Source organism: Myxine glutinosa, chromosome 11 (genome assembly GCF_964187855.1).
Source record: "Myxine glutinosa chromosome 11, kmMyxGlut1.1, whole genome shotgun sequence".
Lineage (NCBI taxonomy): Eukaryota > Metazoa > Chordata > Myxini > Myxiniformes > Myxinidae > Myxine > Myxine glutinosa.
In genome coordinates, this window is record NC_136271.1 from 103,305,849 (window position 1) to 103,330,849 (window position 25,001).

Consider the following 25,001-nt stretch of genomic DNA (forward strand, 5'->3'; position numbering starts at 1 on the left):
ACAGGAGGCCATTAGGCCCATCAAGCCTGCGCAGTGGTACACCTCTGCTCTGCACAGCACAAGCACTGAACTGAAAATATATAGAATGACCATTGCCATTCACACCACACAGGTGGAGATGTAGCTACCGGGCGCCATCTTGGTTGGCACTCGATGCTGGGTGATGGTGATTTCCGTCATGCGTTTGCACGTAATTCAGAGCGAAAAGCGATTGCGTTTTTCACCTATTGTGCGATTGTTTTTCAATAGGAAACCTATCACAGTTACTGCAACACTTTCCTTTATCCTTTCCTTTTCACAAAAAAAAATTCGAGAACAAATATTGTTAATTTGGGAGCGTGAAGAACTCGGGACATTTTCATGAAACTTGCGAAGAGTCTGTCCGAATTATTTCACAATGATTTGTCTTTGGTCAAAATTGAAAACATGAACTTAGCTGTCCTTTTATTACGTATCAAAATAATGCAAACTAAAGTGATGAAATGTAATCAACTTTATTAAGTAGGCCCAAATGGTTGGCAGGGTGAGCAGCCGAGAGAATGTGCATGTCTAATGTACAACGTGTGTCTGTGTGTACATGTCTTTGTACATGTAATGTTTGTTTTTGTATGTCACATGACTTTCCACAACCCTTCCGTAACCGATTGGAGCAGTTTATTGCCGCACAAAATGGCATTTTAACACTTGTCTGGCTTTTAATATCTGGGACACGTTCAAAACAAACGAGATCCACGAGTCGGTCGAGTCGTGCTGACCAAGATGGCGACACGGCGGCTACACTTTTCACGGAGTATGAGCGTTCTATATATTTTCAATTCAGTGAGCTCAAGCTATGTAGGCCCCGATGTTGGTTTTTCCCAGAATGCTTTGCGCGTTGACGTCACTTCTTGTACAACTTGCTCAAGGGAGAAAGCATTCGATTTTTTGTTTCAATTGACCTGCAATTGAATAAATAAATACAAAACACGTCAACTTTGAATCGCCATCATACATTTCTGCAATCCATTTTCCTTCGCACGATCAAAATGTACCTTGACAACTGAAGCAGAATGAATGAAATGAACATGCGGCTAAATTATGCGAGTGGAGGTACCAGTACCACATACCTCTTCAAGCACCTCTCTGCCACAGCCCTTGCGGGCCGTGTGCTCCAGTGCGCGTTCCAAGCGACTCGCCCAACGGCGCACCCTGCCGGCACAAAATGGCGGGAAACGTTCAGCTTTGAATCCTCTCAAATGTTACGTTCAGCAAAGTATTGATTTATGAAATAGTCTATTATCTCCAAAAGGAGAGTATTTGCATCCAATTACTGCTTTGATGTTGTTACCAACGAAGCACAGGATGATGTCACCCAGCTTCAATCTAGCGGGAGGTACCGTGATCGTGATGTGATGACGTGATGGTTGGGACTGGAGGAGGGATTTTCAGTAAGGTGTGTGTGTGTGTGTATGTGTGTGTGTGTGTGTGTGTGTGTGTGTGTGTGTGTGTGTGTGTGTGTGTGTGTGTGTGTGTGTGTGTGTGTGTGTGTGTGTGTGTGTGTGTGTGTGTGTGTGTGTGTTCGGGGGAGGGAAGGGGTGTGTGTTAGGTAACCCTACCTCTAACAACCCTAATCCTAACCCTAAGTTGTTAGGGTTAGGGTTGTTAGGGTTAGGATTAGGATTGTTAGGGTTAGGGTTAGGATTGTTAGGGTTAGGGTTAGGATTGTTAGGGTTAGGATTGTTAGGGTTACGGTTAAGATTGTTAGGGTTAGGGTTAGCGTTAGGGTTAGGGTACGGTTAGGATTGGGTTAGGGTTAGCGTTAGGATTGTTAGGGTTAGGATTGTTAGGGTTACGGTTAAGATTGTTAGGGTTAGGGTTAGCGTTAGGGTTAGGGTTGTTAGGGTACGGTTAGGATTGTTAGGGTTAGGGTTACGATTGTTAGGGTTAGGGTTAGGATTGTTAGGGTTAGGGTTACGGTTGTTACGGTTAGGGTTAGGATTGTTAGGGTTAGGGTTAGGATTGTTAGGGTTAGGATTGTTAGGGTTAGGGTTAGGGTTAGAGTTAGGGTTAGGGTTAGGGTTAGGATTGTTAGGGTTAGGGTTAGAGTTAGGGTTAGGGTTAGGATTGTTAGGGTTAGGGTTAGAGTTAGGATTAGGGTTAGGATTGTTAGGGTTAGAGTTAGAGTTAGGGTTAGGATTGTTAGGGTTAGGGTTAGGGTTAGATCTAATTTCAGATCTAATTAATTCCAAACAATCCAAATTTTCAAGCCAGCTGGAATTCAAGGATGGGCATTAAACAAACAATGCACAACAACATTAGATAATCATGGTGATGCTGAACATCCCATATTTCTTATCAAGACTGCACTTCATGTTAAACATACTGTCCATGGACTGATGTTACGAATGAGGACCAAGAGACATCCTTAGCCCATTGTACACACTAAACATGCATGTTTTGTATGCACGATCGGCAAGGAACTTTTTGAACTCCTCTTATACATAGTGTTAGGGCCGAGGAACCACTTAATCAAAGGTACCGGAGTGCGACCAAAGGTGAGGGAGGGAAATGAAGAGAGAGAACGACGCCACCTGAACCTACATGTGAAATTAATGCGAACGACAGCATGTGATGGAGTCATTGCTCAGTGGAGCATGGCATGAGGAAAGGATCGAAGATAAAGGAGCTGCAGATGTGGTGATCGAGGGTGGATACGGAGGAGAGGATCGTTCTCCTCCAACGTTTTCTTCTTTTTTTTGCATCCACACCACACATTCGAAATGGCACTTAGGTGCTCAGGAACACATCCTCAATAAGATGGAAGGGACTTTACAGGCAATTATGAGGCAGCGATGCACAAATATTGGGGGGTTGGCAGTGAGGCACGAGGTTATGGGGAGGCAGAAAGCTTGGGGAAGTAAGGATGAGACGGTGTGGAGGATGGGAGGGCCAGGGCCTGCGGTATAGGCCAGTATTGGATCAGCCAAGCGGAAAATGCGTTCAGAGCACCAACGATGCCCATAGAACAGAATGGGGCACTGAAAGCGAAGGTTTACACAACCAGCCATGAGTGTGCTCAGAGAGTGTTACGCGGATGAGATAGCAGCGAGGACTTCCCAGAAAGACCTTGAAAACACGCCGGTACTTCGTCCCTGGTCTATTTTTTCTTCCTTTATGGTCCCATTAATGGGTGCTCATGAAATGGCAGCACCTCATGGTGTGTACTCTGCACGCCTGCTGGCTGTGCCTTCCCACCCCCACTTGCTCTTCGAATCAAAATGGAATGATTGGGGGCGAAGGCTGTGAGCCGTAGAGGAGTTTGGCAGCCGGAGCGGAGGGCACCTACTATTATTATCCTCAAATTACCCACTGATGTTAGCTTGCCTGTCCTCAGCCAAGCTAATTTCAGCTAATCATAGTGCTATATGGCCGTCTTGTGCGCCATGCGGCGTTTGGGATTCATCGCTGAGGCTGCGCATCAACTGCTATTTACTGCAGCTATTAGCATCATTTTTAGACAGCATGCTGTCAGGATGAAAACCAGTTACTCCTTGACCGGATAATGATTGACGCAAATATACACGTCATGTGCTGCAAGGAAATGGAACATGCGTGTGCTCAGCCCAAGATGTATTTCACAGAATTATTTGGCCTATACAAGTACCTCCTGTGGGTAAAACAATGTCGATTACATGTCAGTGCTTGGTCCTGTCTCATATAATGTTTACTGGCTTTACTTAACATGTTCGGTTGGGTGGTACGTGGAGCACGTGGCTCTCCAGAAACCATTTTGCCACGGTGCTGGTACAGCAAAAAGATGAGCACTTCCTAGATATCAACCTATTCCCGAAGGTCCAAATGCACAGGTATATTGCTGACTTTTGGACCATTCACTGAAGTTCTGAGCCGGATATCTATCCATCTTGAAGCTCTGGTCATAAATAAATGAATAAAAATGAGAATGGAACGTGCAGAAGAGCAGCGTTTCTTCCGATCCATTCGTGTTAATGGAGAAGATGTACTGCAGGTATTGTGATCAATTTCAGGATATGGTGAGAAGACTAGTGGACTTCAGGGAACCTGAAGGCATCCTCGTTTGGCATCACACACATCTAAAACTCAAGATCCTTATTAGATGCCTCTGCTGTGACATCTCTGCAAATACAGCTCCCTTTCCTAAGTCGTGCATTGGAAATTATTTGATCCATTTTGTTTTTGGTTATATGAGAACCATCTTTAGCATCTGTTTATGGATCTGAGTGAGGAACTCGTTTGCCTTATCCCTCTGCAAGGGCGAAATCTTCTGCACAAAGCGTCCATGAGTAAGAGGTCCAATCTCCAGGACACAGGAGCATGAAAGAAGCAAAGATCACCAACAGGACAAGATTACCGAACGTTCATCATAATTTCTAGGTGTCTGCAACATACAGAAAGACACGAGTCGTTTAAAGAGATCATTTTTTCTGAAGCAGTGTCCATACACATTATATCGATCGACATGTTAACGAATAAGATCCTGTTTTTGTTTTAAAAAACGGATTTGTCTGTAGTAGTGTTGTCTCCCACAGTTCCTGCTTCCGAGGACAATAACATATATCTCCAGAAATAATACCCAGTGACAAGCGAAGCTTTTCTTCTTCTCTCTTTTACAGGTGCCACATATAGGCCATGATGGTAGCGTATATCAAAAAGATAACTACAGGTAGTGAGTGAACCTAGCACGGCTTCCTCGACCTCAAAACAAAACAAAAATAAAACATTGCTGCCTTCACGTCCAATTCAATTTGTTTCCCTCTGGTGCCGGTGCCCCCAAAGCGAGGCGCGGGTAAACGATTCGCGAGGACCGCTGGCACGACGAGACTCCACCCCGTCCCACCTTTTTCCGCTGCGCTGGCACCTCTTCGTTCCACCTGGTGGAGTCGCCGCTCTTTCACCATTGCGTGAGATCATTACGCAACTGGAAGTCGATTCCGATTCGTTTTATTTAAAAAAAAAAAAAAAAAAAAGGGCTCCATATGCGCAAATTTTCATGTTATGCCCAATTTCATGTTATGCGCAATTTTACAGATCCAACACAATTGCGCATTGTTAATACCTCATCGTGACGTGTGTATTAATATCTCAGTAAGGATAATGTGCGATATATTCAATGTTACTCTCCGCTATCCCCCAAAAAAAAGATATGAGCAATATTTTGATGTAACCAAGGCCCATGCGCCATTTACTGCTCGTTTTTTCATTTAGCCGCCATTTATTGTGTGAGCTTAAAGAGACAAACGGTTTTACATAAAAGTAAGTGATCGTTAATAAGCAAAATCATAACCAGCCAGACGAGCAGTTTCTAAATAATCAAAAAACATTTTTTTCAATATTTCGCTAAGGAATGTGACCCATGGATTTTTTCACTCTTAGTTTTATGCAACTTTTTAAAAATAAATCAATTAAGTCAATTTCAAACAAAAGTATTTATTTCAATAGGTATTTGAACACGAATTCTGCGCCGTTACTAGATGACTGCGACTATAAAGCAACAGCGGTGGTTGTTATTCCATCTAGCCATCACCAACCCGAGCATGATATCATGTAGCGATGGCCGAGCCGTTAAAGCCCAACAAACCGACCGAGCGACCATCGCAACGCTCGTTCGTGTCGCCGTTGCCAAGCCAACGTGTTACGGGAGAGCAATCTCTGCGTGAGGGACGCGGCGCCCCCAGCCAGGCTCGTTCGAACGTGCGTAGTTTGTTTTTCGTTCGTTCGTTTGGTCTTTCGTCGCACGAATGTTATGGAGAGGGGGGAAAGGAAATATGTCGCACAGGACCAAGGCACCGATAGCAGTGAAACGATTGAGGGAACGCTCCGACATTCATGAAAATCAAGAAGCTGTGATGCAGTGCGATTAAAAAAAAAGAGGTGCAATATATATTATAAAAGATTGCAATTTATTGATCCCCATTCGGCAATGTGCAGGTTCATGGTTATATTTTTGAATTTGCAAATGTTGTGAGGTTGAACTCAGCAACTGCTCCAGACAACGTCGTACCCTCTACCACCACCTCCCCTTTCCCAGCAACCAAAGGCTCACCCCTCACTCTCATCTACCCAGTGTATAAACACCAAGACCAGAATTACCAGCCCGGCTCTTTGGCTCCACCCAGACTATAACTCATAACATCTAATAAATCTGACACCTATAACTGACAAGTGTCCTGGTGTCCAAATTGTTTTATATGTCGCTCCTTCAGTTTTCGTCTGGCTTTTGTGCAACATATTTATGTGATGAGGCTCGTCCTCCCCAACAACAACAACAAAATTGAAAATGTGCATCATCAGCGATGCTTACATTATCAGCAATATTTACATTATCAGCAATGCTTACATCAGCAGCCAGGTTTACATCAGCCATTCTTACATTATCAGCAATATTTACATGATCAGCAATGCTTACATTGGCAGTGATGCTTACATTTTCAGCAATATTTACATTATCAGCAATATTTACATTATCAGCAATGCTTACATCAGCCATGCTTTCATTTTCAGTGATGCTTACATTATCAGCAATGTTTACATTAGCAGTGATGCTTACATTAACAGTGATGCTTATATTATCAGTGATGCTTACATTATCAGTGATGCTTACATCCGCCATGCTCACATCAACAGTGATGCTTACATCAGCAGCGACGCTTACATTAATAGTGATGCTTACAGTATCAGTGATGCTTACATCCACCATGCTTACATTATCAGTGATGCTTACATCAGCCATGCTTACATTCTCAGCAGGTTCACATTATCAGCGATACTTACATTAGTGATGCTTACATTACCAGCAATGTTTTCATTAATCAGAGAGGTTTACATTATCAGAAATGATTACATTATCAAAGATGATTACATCAGTGATGCTTACATCAGTGAGGCATACATTATCAGTGAAACATACATTATCAGCAATGCTTCAATATCAGTCATGCTTACATTACCAGCGATGGTTAATTTTTTTTTATCAGCGATGGCTAAATTATCAGAGAAGATTATATTACCAGCGACATTTACATCAGCGATGCTTACATTAACAGCGATGCTTACATTATCAGTGATGCTTAAATGATCAGCAGATTTACATTATCAGCAATGCTTACATTATCAATGATGGTTAAATTATCAGCGATGGGTAAATTATCAGTGATGCTTACATCATCAGCGATGCTTACATTAGCAGCGATGCTTACATTATCAGCTATGCTTACATTATCAGCAATATTTACATCAGCAATACTTACAGCAGCCATGCTTACATTTTCAGTAATGTTTACATTATCAGCGATGCTTACATTATCAGCAGGTTTGCATTATCAGCAACGCTTACATAATCAGTGATGTGTAAGAGATGCTTACGCCATCAGATATGCTTACATTAGCAGATATACTTACAATAGCATATATGTTTACGTTATCAGGTTGCTTACAGTAGACGTTTACAACAGCGATGCTTACATTACCAGCGATGCTTACATTACCAGCGATGCTTACATTACCAGCGATGCTTGCATTATCAGTGATGCTTACATTATCGGTGATGCTTACGTTACCAGCGATGGTTTCGTTACCAGCGATGGTTACGTTACCATCGATGCTTACACTATCAGTGTTGCTTACATTATCAGTGATGCTTACATTACCAGCGATGCTTAAATTATCAGTGATGTTTACGTTACCAGCGATGTTTACATTATAAGCAATTATTACATTATCAGTGATGCTTAAATTATCAGTGATGCTTATATTACCAGCCATGCTTACATAATCAGTGATGTTTACATTACCAGTGATGCTTACATGATCAACGATGCTTTCATTTTATGTGATGCTTACATTATCAGTGATACTTCTATTACCAGCAATGCTTACATTATCATTGATGTTTTAATTATCAGTGATGCTTATATTTATCAGCGATGCTGACATCAGTGATGCTTACATCAGTAATGCTTACATCAGCGATGCTTACATTACCAGCGATGCTTACGTTATCAGCGATGCTTATGTTAGCAGCAGTACTTGCATTATCACTGATGCTTGCATTATCAGTGATGCTTAAATCATCAGTGATGCTTAAATTATCAGTGATGCTTAAATTATCAGTTATGCTTACATTATCGGCAGGTTTGCATTATCAGCAATGCTTACATAATCAGTGATGTTTACATTATCAGCGATGTTGACATCAGTGATGCTTACATCAATGATGCTTACATTAGCAGCAATGCTTACATTACCAGTGATGCTTACATTATCAGCAATGCTTACATAATCAGTGATGTTTACATTATCAGCGATGTTGACATCAGTGATGCTTACATCAATGATGCTTAAATGATCAGTGATGCCTAAATGATCAGTGATGCTTAAATTATCAGTGATGCTTTAATTATCAGCAGGTTTGCATTATCAGCAATGCTTACATAATCAGTGATGTTTACATTATCAGTGATGCTTAAATTATCAGTGATGCTTAAATTATCAGCAGGTTTGCATTATCAGCAATGCTTACATAATCAGTGATGTTTACATTATCAGTGATGTTTACATAATCAGTGATGTTTACATTATCAGCGATGCTTACATTAAAGCAGATTTACATTATCAGCAATGCTTACATAATCAGTGATGTTTACATAATCAGTGATGTTTACATTATCAGCGATGTTTACATTATCATCAATGCTTACATGAAAGCAGATTTACATTATCAGCAATGCTTACATGAGTGATGTTTACATTATCAGTGATGCTTACATTAAATCAGATTTACATTATCAGCAATGCTTACATAATCAGTGATGTTTACATTATCAGTGATGTTTACATTATCAGCGATGTTTGCATTATCTGTGATGCTTATATTATCAGTGATGCTTACACTATCAGCAGGTTTGCATTATCAGCAATGCTTACATTAAAGCAGATTTACATTATCAGCAATGCTTACATAATCAGTGATGTTTACATTATCAGTGATGTTTACATTATCAGTGATGTTTACATTATCAGTGATGTTTACATTATCAGCAATGTATAATTGAGAGAGAACAATCTCCATTAAAGCAGAGAAAACTGGATGAAAGATTGGCTGAAGAGATGCACCGAAAGATTCAGTTTGAGCCAAATATTTCAGGAATGTATGCGTGGAAAAGCCTAAAGACTACAGGGGAATGAATCTGTTACCAGGAATATTCGATCAACTTTTAGAAGAAGCAAAACTCTGCATCGAGAGTTGGAAGAAGCTATGGAGGGATTATGTTGCACCTGCAGGGCGGCGAGAAGCTGCCATTGATACCTGTGCGTTGGGGGTAATGCTCCGCTATGCTTCCATTGGCTCTCTGCCCGCAAGTGATGGACTTGACAGGTGAAAAAGTTGAACTATAATCAAAGTATTTCACCTGAAACCGTCATGAAAAAAAACAAAAACACGCTGATAATGTAAATGTCAGTTACAAATTAGATTCTCACGGTCGAGGCTTTTACACCAAGTTTGTTTATGGTAAATTGTTTATGGAGTGTTTGCGTCCCACTGTGGTCAACCACTCCTGCAGGACACGGCGCACCTCCATCTAGCGAGACCAAACCGGTAATGGCCCCTTGCGCAATGGGTTTGACAACCATCCAACTGCTATATTACATCCCAGTACCGCCCTCCACCAATAGCACTCTCCTCGTCCTCGTCCGCGCGTGACCGTGGCCCTGGTGCACCTCGTCACCTCCAGCGGCTGATGCCAGGTAGACTCCCAGTTCAAGTACAAATACACGGACTCACCTCTGTCCGCAGTAACATATCGACGCGTTGTTCGTGCTCACAAAATCATTAATGACGTCGTTATTCGGCAATTTGCACGTACGACGACCGTGATTTGACTCGATCGGGTGGCAAACAACCCCCGGGGTCGCTCAAACACACCTGCATCAGGATGGGCACGTGGCGTGGGTTTTACGCACCTTGGCAGGTGGTTAATTTTGCCGGCGCCATGGTCACGTTGCTCATCTTGTTTTGCGACAATATGTGCAAATGTTTTTATAAAGTGGGTGTGCAGGGTCTTCAGCAGGTGTGTTCATACCCTCCTGGCGTTGGTGCAATTCTTTGCTCCGAGGTTGTTTAGGGGGGGGGGGGGGGGGAAACAAAAAAAACACAACAGGGAGACATTCTTTACTGCAAAGCGAAAGTCGAAGCGTTATCGTCAGTTCTGCCGAATGTTTTTAGCGAAGCACGAAACTCGCATTCACAACATCGCACGCGTCCCAGAGCAAATCCCATCGGAGACTACGGATAGAATTTAAAAACCGGTTCAACTTCACACGCTGGGGGGTTTAAAACGTTGCGAACGCCCAGTGACAGGCCACGGGCTCGATCGCTCCCAATTTGCGGATTAAGCGGCGTTCAAACCGCGTGGCGGAGGAAAGTAGTTCGGAGGGTCTTGGATTGTGGCGTCGCGGGGTCCGATTGGCGTCGCGGGGTCCGATTGGCGTCGCGAGGTCCGATTGGCGTCGCGGGGTCCGATTGGCGTCGCGGGGTCCGATTGGCGTCGCGGGGTCCGATTGGCGTCGCGAGGTCCGATTGGCGTCGCGGGGTCCGATTGGCGTCGCGGGGTCCGATTGGCGTCGCGAGGTCCGATTGGCGTCGCGGGTCCGATTGGCGTCGCGGGGTCCGATTGGCGTCGCGGGGTCCGATTGGCGTCGCGGGGTACCCTCGTCTCGGCTTCTCCGTTTACGTCCGAAAACCCCGGGCGGACCGAAGCCGGCCAATCGGACCCCCGCCGCCGCTTCCCCGCTTCGTTTCGAAGCGATTCCAAGGTTCGGGATAATACGAGCGATTAGAAGCTCGTGTCCGATCGTGCGTCGCCCATTCAGCATCGACGAGCGCGCGTCTCTCGTTATCGCCATTTGTACCGTCGGTCGAGACGCCCACGGTGGTCTTGCTACCGGGGTGGGATGTACCTGCCCCGGATCACGTCGCTCGGCATCACCGTCGTCCTGCGTCGATCGCTCACTGCCGTTTGCCATCGTTTTCCGCCATTGATGAAATAATCCGACAAAAGCGTCCATTTGGAGAATCTCTGTCGATAGGAAAAAAATAAACTTTGATTCACATATTTCACCGCAGGTATCAAATGGCATTCCATGAGGGGCAGGAGGAGGGGGGGGGGGGGGGGAACCATCGCACATCGCACAGGAATTGTCGTTCCCGGAATTTCACATCACATGGCACCAGGACCCGATTTCATGGCGAATTCCTCATCATCCCTTAGTTCGGAAATTAATTTTAAAACATTCGTCTCGGAACCAAAGCGAGCCGCGATCTGGGCCGTGCGCGCTCATTGCGAGTTGTTACGCTTCGAGGGCCTCGCGGAATAAACGACCGTCAAATTGAACGGCTCGACGTTTCGAACGATTCGCACAATGTATGAACGAACGCCGGAGACGTCGAGGGTGTGCGAGGGTGTGCGAGGAGGGGGAGTCGGCACGCGACGGGCGCGGGAGGATTAATTGAGCGGCTGATGTGGCTCTAATGGCAATCGGCGGCACGCGGGCCGCGCTTCGCTACTCACGTCCCCGGACGCGGGAAAATGTCGGCTCCGAGCGCCGCGTTCGGGAGGACGATAAGGAGGCAGAGAAGAGTCGCCGGACGGGGCGCGGGCAGGGAGGCGCGGCGCGCCATCTCCGAGGCGGGTCGGGCGTGCACGGGGCAGCGAACGAGAGCCCGAGCTCGGCGGCTCCGGGACGTCGCGGGCTTTGCTCGCTCGAGCACCGCGTTCGGCGACGGCCTCGCTCCTCCCTTCGTCCCCGCCCCACCGGCGGCACCACCTCCCGCTCCCTGTCGTGCCGGTGTCGAGGCACGAATCCAGCTCCTCGCACCTGTGCGACACACCTGCGCGCCACTGGGATATCGATTCACGTCGCGCTCATCACCGACTAAATGGAGACCCATCTCACCTCACCTCATCTCATCTCACCTCATCTCGCCCTACCCCCTGATCCTTCCTTCCTTCCATCCTTGATCCTTCCTCCACCTGCCCCCTCGTCCCCCACCCCGCCCCCCTCGTCCCCCACCCCGCCATCTCCCGCACGGACGAATTAAAGGCCAAAGACATTATATTCACTCACATTTGTTTTTAAAAGCGGTTTCGCTTATCGCAGAGCCACCAGAGAGGTGTTTCACGTGGCCGGCCCAGGGCACATACAGGTGCAGCTTCCACTACACTGACTTTGAAAAGCTACCTTTGGGTAGAGCCGTAGTGCTCGTTATAGAATAATATACATGTAGCCCATGGTACTTTGGGTGTAGTACGGCACGGATGTGCTGATAACATATCTACCTTGACACACACGTGGCTGACCTGAAACACCTCATGGCTGGAACACCTGATCTGTTTGACATTCATGAAGGTTGCCACCGGTGCGAGAAACGAAAACGCTCCGCCATTGGGACATGGTCTTCTCTGAAGTTCGACTTTCATAAACGAACATTTTATTTGTGCCACACACGTCAGATTCATGAGTCATGACGGAGAGCAGAGAGAGGGTGTGTGTGTGTGTGTGTGTGTGTGTGTTTGTGTGTTTGTGATGTGTGTATGTGTGTGTGTGTGTGTCATGTGTGCGAGTGTGTGTAGTTTGTGTCATGTGTGTGTATGTGTCGTGTATCGTGTGTGTGTGTGTGTGTGTGTGTGTGTGTGTGTGTGTGTGTGTCATGTGTGTGTAGTTTGTGTCATGTGTGTGTGTATGTGAAATGTGTGTGTGTTTTGTGTCGTGTGTGTGTGTGTGTGTGTGTGTCATGTGTCTGTGGTGTGTGTTTGTCATGTGTGTGTGTGTCATGTGTGTGTGTGTGTTTTGTGTCATGTGTGTATGTGTGTGTGTGTGTGTGTCATATGTGTGTAGTGTGTGTGTGTCATATGTGTGTAGTTTGTGTCATGTGTGTACCTTTGTCATGTGTTTGTGTATGTTAAATGTGTGTGTGTGTGTGTGTGTGTGTGTGTGTGTGTGCGCGTTTGTCATGTGTGTGTGTATGTGAAATGTGTGTGTGTGTGTGCGCGCGTTTGTCATGTGTGTGTGTATGTGAAATGTGTGTGTGTGTGTGTGTGTGTGTGTGTGTGTGTGAAGTGTGTGTGTGTGTGTGAAGTGTGTGTGAAGTGTGTGTGTGTGTGTGTGTGTGTGTGTGTGTGTGTGTGTGTGTGTGTGTGTGTGTGTGTGCGTTTCGCGCCGATATCGGCACCGCCAATGATTTAATGGAGGTCTGTCGCAGCTCGCTCGGTGGGCACCGTTCACGGCTCGCTCGGTGGGCACCGTTCACGGCTTGATTTAAGGGCACCGCTCACGGCTCGATGTAAGGGCACCGCTCACGGCTCGATTTAGGGGCACCGTTCATGGCTCGCTCGGTGGGCACCGGTCACGGCTCGATTTAAGGGCACCGCTCACGGCTCGATTTAGGGGCACCGCTCACGGCTCGCTCGGTGGGCACCGCTCACGGCTCGATTTAGGGGCACTGCTCACGGCTCGATTTTGGGGCACCGTTCATGGCTCGCTCGGTGGGCACCAGTCACGGCTCGATTTAAGGGCACCGCTCACGGCTCGATTTAGGGGCACCGCTCACGGCTCGCTCGGTGGGCACCGCTCACGGCTCGATTTAGGGGCACCGCTCACGGCTCTATTTAAGAACACCGTTCACGGCTCGATTTAAGGGCACCGCTCACGGCTCGCTCGGTGGGCACCGCCCACGGCTCGATTTAGGGGCACCGCTCACGGCTCGCTCGGTGGGCACCACTCACGGCTCGCTAAAAACGGACCCACGAAGTGTCTCGGTATGACTTGTTCGTGAGAAAAAAAACAACTAAATCTCCATCAGAGGTTACTTATTAATGACGTAACACGTGATTGTGACGATGACGGTGACGGTTCGTGCAATTTGAGATTGAGGAGGGCGTAACGTCCCTTATCCCGCACTCTGTGACTAACGCGATCAGGGTAATAGCCTGGGTGAGGGTTCGCTGCGCACTCGCTCTAAATCTCATGAAGGAAGAGCCGGGAGTAGAGAGCGGGAAAATATGGGAGGGGAGGGGTGGAGGGGGGAGATGGGGGAGATAAGACGCCGTTGTCTCGTGGTTTCCGCAGCTCGCGTCTCTCCTCACCTCATCCTCAACCTCATACACCTCTTCCCCTCAACCCCAAGTTCACTCGGTCCCCGTGAGTCGAATGTCCAAGGGGACCTGAGCAATTTATTGGGGTTACATTTTCATGATCCCCAGTGGAGTAAATTCACCCCCACGATTATCCGAAGCCATTATCGTCTCGTCTCGTCTCACATTTATTCGTTCGTCGCCGAAGATCCAACATGGCGTTATGACGCGCACACCTACCTCCACCTGGATCTTCAAATCAGGTGAAGGAGCGACCTTCATGGTGATTCATGCGCGGAGACGTCACAGGTACGGTCAACGCACGTGACTCAACACCTGTACCTGAACTTCATTGGGATTTCAAGTGGACAAAAGGTTGTTGTTGGTCTTTGTTGATACGGGACGAAGAGTAATTCCTTCATTTTAACAAAATCCCCTCGATCTGCTGTTTTATTTGAATAAATAAAACACTAATTAACGAGATGATAATTAAAATTATTATTATTTCATTCTCAGGTCGCGAATGTTCTTTGAAAGCCCCAGGTGAGTCGAGCAGGTGAAGCGAAAATGGTGCCTTGCTCCACAATCATGGCTTCGTCGGGATTTTGTGATGTCATAGCTGGGAGTGTGACGCGCATCAATAAGCAATAAATTACTGTTCAAAAGTTGTGGTGAATGGAACAACTCCTCCACCGCTACCTCCATCGTTTTCCTACCTTTCCCTAAAACTAGCGACGTGGAGGTGGAAGATGTGATGGTCACCTGTTCGATTACTAATCAACAACACTTACTGACGGTGGGTATCAAGCCAGGTGTTGGCTTGGTGGTTAAGGTGGTAAAGGTGGCTGGCTTAAGATCTTAGAGTCTTGAGTTTGAGTCGCTGTCGCGCCGTTAAATAACACCATGTGGGTTGACTCGGCCTGTCATCCTCCGAGCTCGGCAAAATGAGTACCGGCTTACAGGTAACAGGGGCACTGCATCAGCGGCACAGCTGTGCTTCCAGAAAATAATGCAATAAGACTTTGATTCGCGCTTTAGGATGGATTTGAGTGCGGTTTTAATGGGCAATCTTTGAACACGACTGTGTGTGTCCACCGATTAAAAGACTGAGGACCCAAAATACCCCAATGACCCCAAATACCCCAAAGACCCAAAATACCGTGAAAGACCCACAAGACTACAAAAACACAAAAGACTACAAAAAATCAAAAGATCCTAAACACACAAAATTCCCCAAAGACCCATAAAGACCCCGAAGACCCAAAAGACTGAAAATACCCCAAAACCCTTAAAGACCCCAAAGATCCTGAAGACTGAGAAGATCCTGAAGACCCAGAAGACCCTTAAAATCGTCGAAGACCCAAAATACCCCAAGTACCCAAAATACCACGAAGACCCAAAATACCACGAAGACCCAAAATACCACGAAGACCCAAAATACACCAAAGGCCCAGGTGACTGAAACGATCGAAAAGACCCAGAAGACCGAAAAGACTCCGAAGACCAAAAAGACCCTGAAGATTCTTAAAGAAGACTGATTCCTTAATATATCTTCCTGGTTACTTCCTCCTCCGGTATGATAGACCTGAGCCTCATACGGGAGGTGGGGTTGCTATCTTTATCAAAAAACTCTCTTCCTCACTCTTCTTGCACTGCCCTCTCTCCACCCCACACCCAGGAATACTTCCGGCTACGGCTTTCCCTCCGCTCCCACCTTTTTTTCATATGTGTTCTGCACTATCCTCCAAACAGTGATGACTCCATCTACATCTCGCTGTCTGATAACATGGACCAAATTCTATCGACTCATCCCAACTCTCTCTTCCTCATATGTGGCGACTTCAACTGCCATCATGCCAGCTGGCTGGGTGTGGGTTCATCTCTCTCCAGCCATGGCACCTCAGCAAAGGACTTCTGCGACTCATTGGGACTGACACAATCTGTCAATTTCCCAACCCGGATCTCAGTCAATGGAGTATCTTCTATTCTAGACTTGGTTATGACAAACTTCCCTGCAAATGTCTGCTGCTCTTCTTCTGCTCCATTTAGTTCTTCTGATCATGTGCTTGTTAAAGTGGACATCTCTATGACCATTCTCAGAGAGCCTCCTCAGCGTCGACGAGTCTGGCATTTCACTCAGGCTGTCTGGCATGGGCTGCAAGCAGCCTTCAATCATCTGGACTGGTCTCCCATCTCTACTGCCTCTGACATCAACTCATCCTGGGAATTCTTCCAAAGTAAACTGCTCTCTCTCGTGCACAGATTTATCCCATCTCGTCTTCAGTTGTGATACCCTTCCTCCCGCCCATGGTACGCTGAAGCTTGTGGTGAAGCAGTCGCCCTGAAACAACTTGCCTTTGCCTCCTGGAAGGCTAATCCAACGGAAGACAATCTCATTTCCTTTCACAAAGCTTGGAACAAGTTTGTGTCTACCCTCAGGAGAGCCAGGAAACAATATCTCTCTACTCTCAAGACTGAACTCTCTAACCTGTCTCCTTCCTCCAAATCCTAGTGGCGTCTGGTCAAATCTGTCTCTGGTGTTTGTTTCCCCTCCATCCCCTCCCTTACCTCAAACGGTTATACACCGCACTTGAAAAAGCTGAATGCCTTAACTCTGTGTTTGCCTCAAAATTTTGTGTCCCAAACCCATCTCTCTCTGTACCCACCGTACCCAGTCATACCCAGCTGCTCCTGGACTCTGTGTTCTTCTCTCCCAACAAGGTGGAGAAGTTTCTGTCAAACTTCGAATCTGATTCTGCAACTGGACCAGATAGCATCAGCCCACAGGTCCTAAAATCCTGCTCTGCCGCTCTATCTCAACCTCTCTCTGTTCCCTTCACCCTCTGTTTTGCTCAAGGTAATTTGCCATCAGATTGGAAATCAGCAAACATTATCGCTTTACATAAGAGAGGTGCAAAACCAGATCCTAGCAACTACAGACCAATTAGCCTGCTCCAAATGATCAGCAAGGTCATGGAATCCATCATTGCTTCAGATATGAAATCTTTCCTCTTTCCCAATGACTTGATCTCTGATCATCAATTTGGTATCAGACCTGGACACTTTACTCTGGACATGCTGCTTCTGCTGTCTCAACAATGGATGGAGGTCCTCAATGCCAAACAGGAAATCAGAGCTGTCTCCCTTGACATATCACGTGCCTTCGATACGGTCTGGCACCCTGCTCTGCTCATCAAACTCTCATCCTATGGTATCCATGGAAATCTCCACGCATGGCCTGCGGACTTCCTCTCCGGTAGGTAAACATGTGGCCCTGAATGGAATTCTCTCATCTCCTCTTCCTGTTCAGGCTGGAGTTCCCCAAGGCAGTGTTCAGGGCCCTGTGCTTTTTCTGGTCTTCATCAATGATCTCTCTGACTCTCTTGAAAATCCTCTCTATCTCTTTGCTGATGACTCAACTCTCTCTGCTGCTCCATTCCTCACCCCTCAGATCGGCAGTCTGCAGCCTCTTCACTCTCTGCAGATTGGGACAATATCACAAACTGGTCAAAAAAGTGGAACATGTCTTTCATTCCTGACAAATCTCACACTCACTATGTCTCTCTGAAAAGACCATCTGGAAAACCCTCCCATCTACTTTCTGAACAATCCTCTTGAAGAAGTTCTGTCGCTCAATCTTTTGGGTCTCACTATCAGCCATGATCTTTCCTGGGAAAACCACATTTCCAAGCTGGCCTCCAAAGCCATGCGTCGACTGGGCATCCTCCGTCGTGCGAAGTCCTTCCTTGGCATTTCTGCGCTCCTCATCACATACAAAGCTTTCAGCCTCAGCTTGATGGAATACTGCTGTCCCCTCTGGGCTGGCGCTCCTGCCTCACACCTAGCCCAGCTTCACGCTGTTGAAACCAAAGCTTTCAGAATCATTGGAATCTCCGGAGATGAAGCTAACTCCGAGGGCCTTTCACTCACTCACCGCAAGCAGGTTGGTGGTCTTTCTGTCTTCTACCGACTCCTCTCCGGCCTTGCCCCCCCAGCTCTCTCTGGGCTCTGTCCCCCAAATATTCCTGCAGGACGCACAAGATTTGCCAGAAACCCTCTTTGAGTGAAACTGCCAAAATCAAGACTCTCTGCTCACCTTCACTCCTTCATTCCTCTTTTCTCCCGCCTCTGGAACAAACTCCTTCACTCTCTTCAATCCCACTCCTCCCTCCAGGTCTTTAAAACAGCTGTTCACCACCATCTCTTATCTTCCCCCATCCAAAACCTTGATCTTTTATACCCCCGTTAATACACCCCAAATCCACCTCTTTCAATCCCCAACTTCTTTCCTGAAATTCCTAGAAGTGTCCCTTTGCTTTATACCATGTACCCCTCCCTCCTCCCCCAGCCTTCCCCCTTCCACAGATCGACCGACGTCCCTGATCTATGCTGTTGTTGTGCTTGTGTGCTTCCCTCTCTCCCCCTCTTGTCTCCCGCTCCCTTCATTGCATGTTTTATGTGTCTGTGGATGTTTTCATGTTTAATGTGTTCGCTCTTACACAAGCCTCGATTCTGTATACAAAATAAAATATTTTAAAAAGTTATCTGATATGTTCCATATCTGCATCACATTTTTTTGAAACTATTTAAGACGTTTTGCAAAGGCCTAATTAACACTTCTGACGACAGGAGGGGGTTCTTTCCATGGTCTGGTGATCGGAGTGGGTACAACCTCCTCTGATAGGGGTGAACCCTGAAATCAGTATGATCTTGGAAAACAACAGCATTTCAATAAAAATTAGCTTTTCCTGAAATCAAACATTTTGAATGATAAGGAGCATTTTGACTCAACCTTGTCTGTCAGATATAGAAAGCTTATGTTTCACTTTGGGGTCCACTGGGCCCTCAAGTCCCAGAAAATCAAGCCGATGCGCAGCCAAAAAACTGGGACTACCAACCACCACTGCACACAGGAGTTTGCATAAAAGATTGAAGCTTTATACCAATAGAGGTGCAGATTCTGCTGGAACTCAAACCAAATTATGGACCCAAACGCAAGGTGTTTGCCTTGGAAATGCTCAGTCACATAGAGGATGAGCAAGATTACCTGAAAAAGGTCATGCTCACAGACGAAGCTTGATTTCGTGTATCGGGGAAGGTCAACCTTACAATGTGAGGATCTCGGGCTCTGAAAGCTCCACGTGGTCATTGAACACATACGCGGAAGTCCAAAGATCAATGTGTGGTGTGGCCTCCACGACTACTTGGTGGGTCCATTTTTCTTTGCGAATGAAAATTTTCCAGGTCATTGGATTGGTTGAGACGGACAAACTTTCTGCACCCCACGATCACCAGACATAACCAACCCCCCTTGATTTTTTTTTCTGTGCGGGTTTGTCAAAGATGTTGTCGACAACACCGGGGTGGCAGACCTGCAGGATCTTCGTTCTCAGATCACAGCTGCATGCGCACTGGTGGACGCAAACATGTTGAGCCGAACATGGCCAGAACTTGTGTACCGCCTTGATGTTCTGCGTGTGACAAATAGAGCTCACATTGAAGGTTATTGATGGTGTGCACACAACGAAACGAGTTTGTGTATCGTATAAACCAAAGGGTATCATTGTACCATTTGCAGTTCTACTAACTAAAGTTGTCCTGGTCTTTTTTGGAACATCCATATGATTGATTAAAAGTAACTTCAAGAAAATCCACAGAAATAGTTAAATTTTAAGAAAAAAACACAAGGTATGAAGCAAGTAACCACCATCTCTTATCTTCCCCCATCCAAAACTTTGATATTTTCTACCCCGTGAATTCACCCCAGATCCACTTTTTTGAAATACCAACTTCTTTCCTGGAAGTCCGAGCAGTGTCCATGTTTTTTTTTACCTCCCCCCCCCCCCCCCTTCCCATGCCTCCTCCCCCCAAGCCCTCTCCCTCCCACAGATCTTCTGATGTCCCTGTTCTCTGCTGTTGTACTTGTGTGTTTCCCTCTCTCTCCCCATCTTGTATTGTATGTTTTGTGTGTCCGTTTGTTTTTTTGGTGATTAATGTTAGCTCTTACACGACCCTCGATCTTGTATATACCAAAAAAAAATGGACTTCAGAAAATTTTATTTAAAATTGACCAATCTATAAGATGAGGGATGACTGCGTGTTGCCATTTTTCTCAGAGATGGACAAACGGATCTTCGTCAAACTTTCAGAGTTTAATCGGCAAAAATTTCAGAGGGAGTTTTCAGCAAAAAGTTTTTTTGAGAATTTTGGGAAAAAAAACAAACAGTTGGAATTATTTTAAAATCGCCCTATAGTGCCTAAGCCCCTGTCGCTATGTGAAATGTAATATTAAGTGATCCCAGACCCCATTCCATAGTGGATGTAGGGAAGTGTTTCTGGCATACACAATGCCAACAGGATGAGAACAGCACCGGGCCAACCTGGGTTTGAATCGCGACCATCTATAAACTATCGCTGGGTACCCCTGCTGGCACCAGGCAACGCTCGAACTTTATAAAATAATGTATTTGAAAGGTGTTGACAATTTATTTTGCCTCTTTTCTGATTAAAGTTTCGACAAGTGTTTACAATTAGATTTCCAAGTGAAGCAAGCTCACGTTAACTTTGCAATAAACACCCAATGCATTTAGAAATTGAAACAAGTGCATTTGACAAGTTATAATTTTCACCGCAAATTAAGATTTTGCAAAAGGGGCAACAAACGCATGCCTTGTAGCAATTTAAAAGAAGGCATGAAGGTGATTTTATTTTCAACACAAAATGAAAACATGAACATGAGGTGCATAATAAGGCCACCCTTAAAAAAAAAATCAACCATCTCGGTGTAATATACAGTAACCTTGACCTTGATCTTTTCTACCCCCGTGAATTCACCCCAAATCCACTTTTCTTTTTTGAAATGCCGACTTTTTTCTTTCCTGGAAGTTCCAGCAGTGTCCATGTGTTTTATACTTTCCAGCTCCCCCCCCCCCACCCCCCCGCCTTCCCATGCCTCCTTCCCCCAAGCCTTCTCCCTCCCACAGATCTTCCGTTGTCCCTGTTCTCTAATGTTGTTCTTGTGTGCTTCCCTCTCTCTCCCCATCTTGTCTCCCGCTCCCTTTATTGTACGTTTTGTGTGTCCGTTTTTTAATGAATAATGTTAGCTCTTACACGCAGCCTCGATCTTGTGTACAACAACAACAACAAAAAAAGCCCAGATAAGAGGAGCATATTTATTCCATGAATCGTTTAACTTAGAGAAATATCTAACCGTATTGAGCTCAGAATTATTTCCCACGAAATGTTTGGAAAAGGAATAAATAGCACCGCAAAGTGGGCGTAACCTCTCAGCCCATGCATGGTGGAAATCAATTTCAAGATGGCTGCCGTGGCGGCCATATTGAAAATCGCAGCGCACCCATTTTCGAAAGGAACCTTCCTCTACCCAACCCCAACATACACTGCAAACATGGATTTCATCGGACGAGCCGTTCTTCTTGAAATTGACGGAAACCAAAAGTTGACGGACGCCCGGACGCCGCCCGTGACGACAATACCCCTTAGCCCAATTTGGGCTGAAGGGTGAAAAGGGAAAAACCTTCATCCTGATCATGTAGTAGGATGAAATAGGCAAATCAAGTCAAACTATACATGCATACAACCACCCCTTCGTACAGTAAGCACAAAACTGTAATCACTTACAATTAATACCCTCCACAATGTCTTTACTAAGCTTCATCATTGTGCCAAACTGTCTGGACTCTAGAGAATGAGCCAGTATTATGAAAATAAGGTATACATATCTAGATAGTTGTAGCTTGAGACTACAGTCTGAGTGATTAAGTTGGAAACTCATGGTGATGAAGAATGGTGGTGTTTAAGGTCTAAATTCCTTTTAAACGTGGCTCGAGATTTGCAGATGATGTAGTGTTGTAGGCGGGATTGAGGCTCTGTGAATGAAGAGGCCTAGGCGTTGAGCATGTACCCAAGTGCCTGTCTCGTTAGCTCCGTATCATTAGCTTTTGAGTTTAATAGAAAGCTGGGGTATGATTGAATAGTGCCACAGTTCGAGGACTGGAGGCTCTCGGGGTGTTGGAGTGAAAGTCACCTCAACTCAATCTTTGTGGTGTTTCTCACAATATGGACAACGTTCTTTGCAGATATCACCTGCCACAGGAAAGGAGCAACACACTGGCATGAACTCTGTCATAAGCATAAAAATGTCAACATTGCCAAACACATTGGTTTAAAAGAACGAAAAATATATTGAATGCAGTGTTGGATATATCTTGTCAAATATTATCTCAGGCTGCTGCCAGTAAAGCACTCGCCCTTGATATATCAGACCATGAGATCCAACGATGCAATGAGGACTGGGTTGTGATGGTTGTGGTGGGGGTCAGGGCAATATATATATATATATATATATATATATATACATACACACACACACAAACGGTCAAAAGTTTTAAAACACCTCAATTTTTCCAGTATTTATTGAAATGTACGCAGTTTACTGTCCAGTGAATAACCTGAAATGGTACAAAGTAAGCCGTAAACTGCTCGAGGTTAAAAAAAAAGTTTACGTGAGCAAAAACTGGATAATAATGTAAATTGCACAGTTATATTGTAAAAAAGGCCTTCTTCAGGGAACAAGTAATGGGTTAACAACTTACAGCTGTTCTGCAGCAATGTAAGTAAATTAAGCCTTGAAAGTTGATGCAAACAATTCCTACAGGTGTCCCAACCTCTGCTGATTACTTGATGACAAAACCCCTGTCTGTATAAAAGCAGTATTGGAACAGACTGTTATTACACCCTCTGAAGCATTATTTGGACAATATTGCACTGCAGGAAGTAGTATATTGGAAACTGGAGGAAACTGACAGGAAGAGGTCTGGCAGACCCAAAGCCACAACAGAATCAGAAGACAAGTTTCTGAGAGTCAACAGCTTGCGTGATGGGCGGCTCACAGGACAACAGCTTCAAGCACAGCTTAACACTGGTCGAAGTCAGCAAGTCTCAGTTTCAACTGTGAAGAGAAGACTTCTAGCTGCAGGTTTGACAGGTCGAGTGGCAGTAAGAAAGCCATTGCTAAGATGGCAAAATAAGAAAAAGAGGCTTGCCTGGGCCATGAAGCACCGCCAGTGTACTACTAAAGACTGGAAGAAGGTCTTATGGACCGATGAATCAAAATTTGAAATCTTTGGTTCATCACGAAGGTTTTTTGTATGCCGTCGAGGAGGCGAAAGGATGGTTCCTCAGTGTGTGACACCAACTGTCAAACATGGAGAAGGAAGCGTGATGGTTTGGGGCTCTTTTGCTGGATCCAGAGTCGGCGACTTGCACAGAGTGACTGGCACCCTGAACCAAAAGTGCGACCACAGCATTTTACAGCGCCATGCAATACCCTCTGGTATACGCCTAGTTGGTCAGGGGTTCATCCTACAGCAAGATAATGACCCTAAACACACCTCCAGGCAATGTCAAAACTACCGTCGAGGAAAAGAACAAGACGGTAGGCTTCAAATCATGGAATGGCCAGCACAGTCTCCAGATTTAAACCCTATTGAGCTGGTTTGGGATGAACTGGACAGAATGGTGAAAGCAAAGCAACCTACAAGTGCAACACATTTGTGGGAACTTCTGCAACAGTGTTGGGAAGAACTTCCCGAACAATATTTGATTTCCATTGCAGAAAGAATGCCACGCGTGTGTTCGGTGGTTATATCTGCAAAAGGTGGCTACTTTGCGGAGTCAAAAATGCAAATTAAATTTTGTTAAACAAAATGATTCCATGATTTCTTTTTTTAAATCTCCAATTGTTTATTTGTTCTTTGCTTAATTTCAGAATACGTTGAGACATTAAACTGCGTAAATGTTTTTTGTTTTTTTCGTACACAAGATCAAGGCTCGTGAAAGAGCTAACATTAATCACACAAAAAGTCAAACAGAAACAAACCGCCATATAAAACACAAAAGAAGGGGAGCGGTAGACAAGATGGGGAGAGAGGGGGAAGGACACAAACACAACATTCGAGAGAAGGGACGTTGAGAGAACTGTGGGAGGGAGAGGGCTTGGGGGGAGGTGGGAGAGGTATAAAACATATGGACACTGCAAGGACTTCCAGGAAAGAAGTTGGAATTTCGAAAAAGTGTATCTGGGGTGAATTAGTGAGGGTAGAAAAGATCAAGGTTTTAGATGGGGGAAGATAAGAGATGGTGGTGAACAGATGTTTTAAAGACCTGGAGGGAGGAGTGGGATTGAAGGGAGTGGGGGAGTTTGTTCCAGAGGCGGGAGAAAAGGGGAATCAAAGAGTGAAGGTGAGCAGAGAGCCTAGATTTTGTCAGTTTAACCATAAGAGGGTTGCCAGCAGATCTCGTGCGACCTGTAGGAATATTTGGGTGACAGAGCACAGAGAGAGCTGGGGGAGCAAGGCCGGAGAGGAGTCCGTGTAAGACAGAAAGACCACCAACCTGCCTGCGGTGAGTGAGTGAAAGGCCCTCGGAGTTAGCTTCATCGCAGGAGAGTCCAATGATTCTGAAAGCTTTGGCTTCAACAGCGTTAAGCCAAGCTAGGTGTGAGGCAGGAGCACTGGCCCAGAGGGGGGAACAGTATTCCATTGAGCTGCGGATGAAAGCCTTGTATGTGGTGAGGAGCTCAGGTGTGCCAAGGAAGGACTTCGCACGACGGAGGATGCCCAGTCGGCGACTGGCTTTGGAGGCCAGCTTGGAAATGTGGTTTTCCCAAGAAAGATCATGGCAGATAGTGAGACCCAAAAGCTTGAGCGACAGAACTTCTTGGAGAGGATTGTTGAGAAAGTAGACGGGAGGGTTTTCCAGTCAGTCTTTTCGGAGAGACATAGTAAGAGTGTGAGATTTGTCAGGATTGAAAGACATGTGCCACTTGTTTGA

At 45.6% G+C, this 25,001-nt stretch overlaps 1 long non-coding RNA gene across 1 annotated transcript; it reads right to left on the bottom strand.

Moving 5' to 3' along the window:
- Window positions 1-597: 597 nt before the first annotated feature.
- LOC137436296 (uncharacterized) lies at window positions 598-11,688 on the bottom strand. The gene is made up of 3 exons (XR_010986246.2): window positions 11,586-11,688; window positions 1,107-1,188; window positions 598-938 (listed from the first exon to the last, which is right to left on the bottom strand). It is a non-coding gene; the product is annotated as an uncharacterized LOC137436296 (long non-coding RNA).
- Between the last annotated feature and the right edge of the window lie 13,313 nt (window positions 11,689-25,001).